The following is an 8,862-nucleotide window of genomic DNA, read 5'->3' as shown; positions in this document are numbered from 1 at the left end:
AAAGTGCTGTTGCAAAGGGGAGGGTCCTCCCATCGCAAGCCCGTTTCAATTAATATTAGTTCAATTAGCCTCCAACACAAAGGTTATTTCCTGCAATTTTATGGCTTTTGAATGATATTTGGCGGGTATAATTCACTCCTGGCTCAGTTAACTACTGGAAATAAAACTGGCATCTGGGGTAATATATTCATTACTCCACTCCCCTGGAAGGTGCCATTAAAAAGTCTCTCCTCGGCACTGTTCTAACAAGTACAGATGACTCGTCGGGCGCTTCCTGGCAGGGATGTGCCAAGCTGAGTTGCCAGCTTGGGATGCCCGCCAGCGACCGGAGAAGAAGCAGCAGGTTAGCGAAAAGCTGCACTTCAGAACTGGGCTAGGGCTCCCTACGGGGAGCCAGACGCACTTGGGCATGTGCGGGACATGTTCTGGGCACATGATGGGACTTCTTGTCCAAGGGCCAGAGTGAAACTTGTATTTGCTCTTGGCTCTGATAACCATTTTCAGTGTGTGAGGGTTTTGTGTTTGAAATATATAAATGTAGCCCTGAGCGAAAATAGAGTGCATCCCTTTATTTACTCCTTGCTGGCTTCTGGTACCTGGACCGCTGACTTGTTATAATAACTACTGGACTGGCTTCTGTTTCGCCCTCCATCTTGTTAGACATCCATTGCACAATGGTAGCCAGTGGAGTGACTGATGTGCAGTGGGCACCAATGGGCATTGAGGCACGCCTCAAAGTTCACCAAGATATCAGCTAGGAAATACAGAGTACAATAGGTGCATCCAAAGTGTCCAGTGCACAGTGGATCTTTCTTGCCAGTGCCTGGTTCTTCATCTTTGCAATCCATGCATAGAATTCCATTGTTTTTCTGCAAAGTGTCTAAATATTCATAAAGTTATGAAATATAGACGGTGTAGAAGTTCTTGACAAGTATTTTTAATATAAGTTGATTTGTTTCAATGCACTAGCTGGGATGAATAACTGGATTTAGCTTCACAGCTAGCTCCAATCATCACTATATGGGCTAGGCCCATATGAGTTCCCCCGCGTCTCCTCCAAATTCCAACCCTGCTCCTGGAAAAATGGTGGGAAGACTGGATGCAAAAGATCAGTTGCAAATTGCTCCAACTGAATGGCTGCTTTGTGAATAGAATAAATCTCCATGACTTGATTCCTGGAGTGTCACCAACAAGTCTCTGAGGACTTTGACACCTGGACTACAAGCACTGGTGGATTAGAAGTGACATCCCAGTTAATTGTGGGAATGAAGATGAATGGCAGCCGGTCTGGCTGGAGTGGAGATATTTCACCTGCTTAAATGGCATACACCCACCTGCGTTTCTCAGTCTCGCTTTATCCTACGTCTGGAGCTTTTCAAACTAGGAATGTTCCCACACTAGAACTGTATAGCTGTAATTCAGAAGAGGCACTAGAGCTGACCAGCAGGAGATTCTAAGCACCCCACTCAGCTACAAATCCCAGCGTTCCATAGGACAATGGAGGCATGGCCATTACAGGAAATGGCTGTAGTTATGTAGAGTAGATACGCTCAATAATGGCTTTCTCTGTTTCGCTCCTCTTATCGCCATGAGTTGATACACCAGCTTCAAGGGACTGGTTGTTGTCACTTTTCACAAGATCTGGAAAAATTTGGGGTTCTTTGGATTCCAGCTTCCCAAATCCCCCCGGCAGCATGGCCCCCATTGGATCCTGAGAGTGATTGACCCCCAGGCTCTCTACTCGCCTTATTGGCTTCATCAAAACATTTGGATGGACACACCTGGAAACAGAAGCTTGAGCCAGAGCATGAGCAGAAAGATAGCATCTCCCAGGCTGAAGGCAGCTCCTAAAGATGTTTTGTGGACCTCAAGATATCCCACAGACCTTCTCAATTCCCCCAGCGACTCTGCAGCCCCAAATCCTTGGGCAACTATTGTCAGACTAAAATGACAATTGCAAAGTCTGTTTCTTCCCATGACCTTTGGGTGAAGAAATCTGGAGAAGTTTTTCAAAGTGTGAGAGGGAATTCCCATGGCATTGGTGTCCAACGGAGGAGACGGCGGTACCTACACATTGACTAATGCTTGAGGAAGGGACCTTTCGGAAGTCATGTTCCAAGGTTCTCCCATGCCAGTGACCTTTAGCCAGAGTGGCTGGGGAATTCTGGGAGTTGTCGTCCAAAAAAGTAACTTCCCTAAGCCCTGAAATTGATGATGAGGTAGGCCAACTGCTTTTTAAAATCCCTTTCCCCTACTGTTTTACTGCATCTGAAAGGAAGCATCACTCAAGGACCCTGGACATTTTCCTGGGAAGATGCTCTTAGAGTATTTCTTTAGAGGGGAGGAAATATGTCTGCTTCTTTCTTCTTTCTTCAGCTACTTTCTTGTTTTTTGTTTTTTCATTGTGACCCTTGTCTCTCGTCGATATTTGTCCTCATCTGTCTGCAAGACAAACAAAAAAGCCAAGCCCTCCACCCGGTTGAAAATGAGCACGCCTTTGCAGAAATCCCCCTCCTTCCCACCCTCCAAAATGGGTTGCAAAAATGGGTTGTCAAAAGGCCCCCTGGGATCTCAAACGGACACAATCAGGTCTATGAAACCACCTTGGCTTCAGACCGGGGAGCTATTGATGGCTTGCTGACATGCATTGCTCCATAAAACTCTTTTACGGTGATGGTAATAACCTGAAATACAGGCTGTATTGGCAAGTGGGGGGTTAGCAACGGAGACCACTTTATCCCTGGCGAAATCCAGGCCCTGGGCCTTCCTCGGGCTTCGATGGCAGTGTTCTCGATGGGGCTGAGCAAACAGCCCGGTTGCTTCAATATCCTCCTCTCTGTCAGGCTCCCAGTGTATCAGGATATATTGATTGCCATCGCCCGGGAATGAGACATAAACCAGGGAGGAGGTTTCCCTTGTGAGAAGGAGCGTTTTCTTATTAGAGCAGCACAAAGCGAGATCCAAGGTGTTTGCTAACAAGCTCTGTAATCTGCAAGGCTAATGACACCTCCGCACCTCCTCCAGACATCTTTGCAGGACTGATTAGCATCTCTTGGAAAGAGAAGGAAACAAAAGGAGATTTGTGTCCCATCCCAAGATGAAGAATGGCATTCAGGACTAAAGTGACAGATACTGTAACCTAGACTTAGGGATCTGTCACTACTGTGTAGTCACGAATCCGATATAGTCACAGTCAGCAGCCCCTGGTCCGTCATCAGAACCATCCACTGAATTGGACAAAGGACGTCCATTGGCTGGCAAGCGGGGTGTCAGAAGAACGATGTTTCCAGCCTCTTCCCACCAGCAAGTGAGCCTGTGACCAGCAGAAGCCGGATCTCTATCACAATTCCTCATTGCACCCTTGTTCACTGATCGACGTTGGAAATGTCATCCTCCTTGTGTCCTGATCACCAGACCTCCTTTGCTCAACCAAGAGAAGTTACTTAGTCACCTCTCCTTACATTAGATATCAGGAATGGGAATACATAGTCCTCTAGTGGGGACTGACTAACAGGATGCCAGTCATGGATACAGAATCCATCCTTCCCCGCAAGGCATGGGTATTATCAAGGATGCCATTGTCAGGAGGCATTGCAGCCAAATGGATAAAATTTAGACCAGGAGTGAGATTCAAGCAGCCCTCCAGTTGCATTGGACTGCTTCTGCCAACATCCCTCACTTTTTCTTATGCTGGTGAGGGCTGATGGTTGGTGGTTCTCATGTTAAGTGCTCTGGAGAACTCTGGCCAAAACGTGACATGGATTTGCTGTCCCACTGACTTGGGAGCCACCAGCTGCCAGTGCTCCTGCCAGCAATATGAGCAGAAGAGAAATCCATTTTAAGTCAAGATTATAATCCGAGTCCCAGTCCTCCAGTCTGGATGCCATAGGGACACCTTCCAGTGTGGTGGTTCCATCTTGATTCAAAGATGCTGGTAAATCTATCCTTCGCCATACACATATGCAATCCACCCCAGTTATATCTTCTAAACCAGTGATCACTGTATCGCCGTACATTGCAAAGAGTATGTGTTGCGTGGAGCAGTACATTTGTTTTGTTTCTTTTGTCTGTCCAGGAACTCTTGCCAATCTATTTCATCCATTGCCAAGCAGGAAACAGATATGTTTCAATATGTTTCAATCTGTTTTGAAGTAGGAGGTGTGCATGTCTGTGTGTATATGTGAAGGTCTCTATAGCTACTGTTCCAACATGATGCGTGGTTTTTATAAGCCTCTGGTGGAAGGGTGAGGAGCCTCTTTCATCATATTGGCCAAATTCGATGTCAGGAAAGTTCTTGAAGCCCACAGTCCAGTGATGCTCATGGCTGAATGTGTCACCACCAGGATTCCAGTCCATATGTGAAGTTGTGGTTGTTGTTGTTGTTGTTGTTTTACAAGATATTAGGGGATTGATGTAAGCTACAGTGCTAGAGAAAGAGGATGGGATGTGGCAGATGATCTTTCTGGAATGGCAATGAGTGGCACCTGCTTGAAATCTTTGCCTCGATTCCTCCTCGCTCTGCTGAGCCAACAGGCACAAGAGCTGAAACAACATTTGCAAAATCAATTGATACCTGTCTGGCAAAGTGAAGTATGAATGAGTTTATTTCTCTTTGGCTCCAAGTCATCGGGCGCATGTGTGCGCCTCTATGCATGCCCGCCCACACATGCGAACAAGTGGAAGCTCTTTGCAAAGGTCACTCCGCTATATAATTGTTACCATCCATAACAAAGCTGCTTATGGTGGAATAATTAAACACGTGTCACATCCAAAGCAAATATTGATACAAGGGGAAAGAGAAAGTGCAATATGGATGGGGGAGGCGGGGGAATGGGGGAGTCGGAGTGAAAAATTTGTTCAAGGCAGCCAAGAATTGTTCCATTCTGAATATTTTAAGCCCCGCTGTGGCAACATTAGCCATCAGCCCCTGTCTGGGTATTACAAAACCTATTTGGTCTTTGAGTGGAAACTATGGTTGATTCATTGTCTAAACTAGGGGTGGGGGTTAAAAAAAAACCCTTCCTAAAAAAACCAACAGAGAGAGAGAGAGGCCACCAACAGGATTTCAATCTCCTTTTGGGAAAGTTTCTTTTGATTTGGACCAGAGCTCTGCGCATCCTCCAGCCAGCATGGCTTGTTGAACGCCAAACAGCCTGGGATGGACCCACCATTTCTGACCGTCGTCGGCTATAAAAACCGCAGAGCCATTTTGAAGCGCAGAGACCAAAGACCGGCCTCCTCGCAGCATCCGGTCCGCACATTTCCCGAACATCCTGACTTGTCACTGAGACTTCATTCATCGCCCAGTTTGGTCCCTTCTCTCCGTCTTTCATCTCCCTCCTTTGTAGACTCAGACACATCCTGCGCGCTGCCTAGAATTGCCTAGAAACACACACCCGTTCTCTAACCATTAGAGTTTTATTTTGTTCATGGCTGCATACAGAGCACACAAAGCAGTTTTTTTTCCCTAGCAGCTGCTCTTTCTGGATTGTTGTGTTGCTCGTGGTCTTTGCAGGTTGGGCTCTGTGTTATTCGTTCCCTGCATTCCCAGGTCAAGACCCTTCCCTTTCCCCAAACCTGTCCTGTCCTTTCCTTTGAGCACAGCCAGGAGTTGTCATCCCGCCCACTGCTTTCTTCTATTTCTAGGTCCATGTTATCTTTTCACCTCCCCACCCAAAAATCTGTTCGCCTTCCAAAGCTGTTTTTTGCTGCATGTTTCCAGTGGGGCTGGGATGCCATTGGCTGAGCCTCTGAGCAGAGCAGCCCCCTTTCCATCATCCCCGCCTGCATCTCCAAATTCCATTAGCACTTCCAAGCATTCCTGAGGATCAGGGCTGAGCTGCCTATCATCCCCTTTCTCCTTCCTCCTCACCGCACTCAGTCCTCTGGATGGAGACTTGCTTTCTCTTTCTTCCCCTTGCAATCTATCTTGTCATGTGCCCTGTGCCAGGCTGGCTACAACTATGAGCATTGCTTCTTTGGAAAATATGGGTGCGCCACAGCCAGGATCATGTTAACATGCAGCCTCCAGGCCTGCATCCAAGAATACTAAATGAACTTGCCGATGTAGTCTCAGAGTTGGTGACAACCATCTTTGGAACTTCTTGGAGGACAGGAGAGGTCCTAGCTGGTTGGAGGAGGGCAAATGTTGTCTTCGTCATCAAACGGGGCAAAAAAGGACCCAAACAACTTTCAATGAATCAGTTTTACATCGAAAGGTTCTAAAACAAATGACTGAACAGTCAGTTTGTGCTCACTTAGGAATCTTGCATTTAGTCCGAGGTGGCCTGGGTTTCTCAAAAACAAGTCCTAACCAAACTAATCTCTGGAAGGTAATTACCTTCCTGATGGATCGCATGCAGAAATGATTTGGAGAGAACGGACCCCCTTTTTAGTTTCCCAGTTTTATTCCCATCTGGACAGAGACACCCAACTTTTCCCACCTTGGATTCATCAGAGGAAATCTTGGCTACTAGTATCTGGATGGTGGTTATTTTCAGCTATTTATTTGTAGAGAATTCCAGGTTAGAATGGGATCTGTTTTTTGAAACCATTATCTATTATGTCTCTGGCACTAGCACTGTACTAGACACCTTGCCCAGAAGCAAAAGACAGATCCCTTCCCAGAGGAACTTGTCAGCTAAATTTAGATGTGTGTGTGTGTGTGTGTGTGTGTGTGTGTGTAAATGCATGCTTGGGTGGGTTAGGAAAACACATCAGGAAAGGAGGAGGAAGAACGGGTGGGATGTAGAGGAATAGTAGTAGCAAATGCAACGCCATGAGTGTAACAGTGATGGGAGCTTGAGACCTGTCGGTTACTCCTACCAAGAGGGGACCCATGGAAACAGTTGTAGAGTTATACTTAATGCCAATGGTTTGATAGGTCTACTTTAGTTCAGGCTAGAAATAGGAAGGTGTGTAATGGAGGAGAATCAGGAAATCAGAGCAAAGAGTTCCAGCTTCACCTCCCTCCCTCTCTCTGTTTCTCTCTCTGGGATGTTCCTCCATCACAGCCCTATCCAAGGGTTAAAGAGAGCAGCTTACTACAAGAGGGAGAGAAAACCTTCCATCAGAACACCGGATTCGAAGGGAACAGAATGTGTCACACTGTAATTAAGAATTAAGGAGAGATGAACATATAATTATGCCACCAAAGCAAGGTGTCTTCCAGAGATCAGAGAAACTGGCTCGCTTCCAAGCTGCAACTGAGCTCAATGGAATTCAACCGAATGCTGCAATGTGCCATATCCCGACCGGCTTTTGCCGAACATGTAAGCCACCTCGCCAATGATCTTCTCTCCTGGTTTTACCATTAAGGTCAAAAACCCACATTCTAGAGCGACCCACATGTTTCTGCAGTGTGGATTCATCCTAAGCCAGAGATTTTAAAGCAGCTTTGTATGGCTCCGCAACTATTTTGGGGTGAGGGCTCAGACAGCCTTGAAAAGTCTGGGATCAAACCCCCCAAACTGATTCACCGCATGCCTGACACGGAAGTCACCAGCTGCCACCGAGACCAATTATACACATGTATGACTAAATGAATAATCTAGCATGAATAAAGGAAGCAAGACACTTGGACAAGCATTAAATTGAAACGGAGACCCTTCGGGTTATGTTCTGGAACACTGGGGTACAAAAGGCAGCAAATCCATCTCTGCTGTTGGCAGCGATGTACAGAAAATATTGATTGAGTCAGGTCCCACTTAGGGAAAGAGGACGGAGTGAATCAACATGCAATGGCAGCAGCCCAGCGTCCCTTCTGTGTCAATATGCGCATGCGGAGGCTACTCAGCGCCAGCACCATGCAACCCCTGTGTGGAATAGCAACAATGTGCAATGCGTGTCAGTTGACCGGGTGTCACCGGGCAACGAGCAATGGGGACGGTGTTCCACATCTTCCAAATCCTGCTTGAGGTGGTCTTCTGAAATGGATGCGTCATTTACCCTAGTGTGCTGGAAGTCCTATAGAGTCGATCCAGCCCCCTTCTCCCACAGCTGTTCTGTGCCTGGTGGGAGTGGTGGGGAAACCATAGCCAGATGCAAAATGATTGTATCGTGCGTGGAGACCTCCATGGGACCACATTAACTCAATGGCAGCACCTGGCTATGTGCCCGTAGCCAGATGCAAAACAATTGTATTGTGTGTGGAGACATCCATGGGACTACATTAACTCAATGGCAGCACCTAACTATGCACCCGTAGCCACATGCCAAATGATTGTATTGTGTGTGGAGACCTCCATGGGACATGGAAGGGGGGGCTGCAGCAACTCAATGACAGCACTTGGCTATGTGCCTGTAGCCAGATGCAAAATGATTGTATCACGTGTGGAGACCTCCATGGGATACGGGACAGAGGATGCAGCAACTCAATGGCAGCACCTGGCTATGTGCCCGTAGCCAGATGCAAAATGACTGTATCATGCGTGGAGAACCCAATGGGACAGGGGAGGGGGCTCGCAACAAGTGGTAGCACCTGGCTATGTGCCTGTAGTGAGATGCAAAGGTTACGTCATGCGTGGAGACTCCATGAGAGCTGGAGGGCCTGCAGCAATGGAATGGTAGGCCTGGGGCTGGATGGACGGATAGGTGACCAGGCGTAGTGTAGTTCCACACGCAGAACTACTAGTCTATTCTGGCCTGTATGGGATTGTGGCCATCAAGTGAGACAAAGAGGGTCAAAAAGGAATCAGCTTCTCAGGGCCTTTTTAAAATCTGTATCATTGTTGGTTTGTTTATTCAGAGGAGCAGAAAAAGCTCTCCATGGCAAGGAGCTGGAACCCGGACAGAGTTTACGCCGGGGACCATGCAACGTGGCTCCACCAATGCAGCCGTCCCCTGCCAGGGCTCCTTGTAGGT

Source organism: Sceloporus undulatus, chromosome 10 (genome assembly GCF_019175285.1).
Source record: "Sceloporus undulatus isolate JIND9_A2432 ecotype Alabama chromosome 10, SceUnd_v1.1, whole genome shotgun sequence".
Classification (NCBI taxonomy): Eukaryota; Metazoa; Chordata; class Lepidosauria; order Squamata; family Phrynosomatidae; genus Sceloporus; species Sceloporus undulatus.
This window is presented reverse-complemented; position numbering follows the sequence as displayed.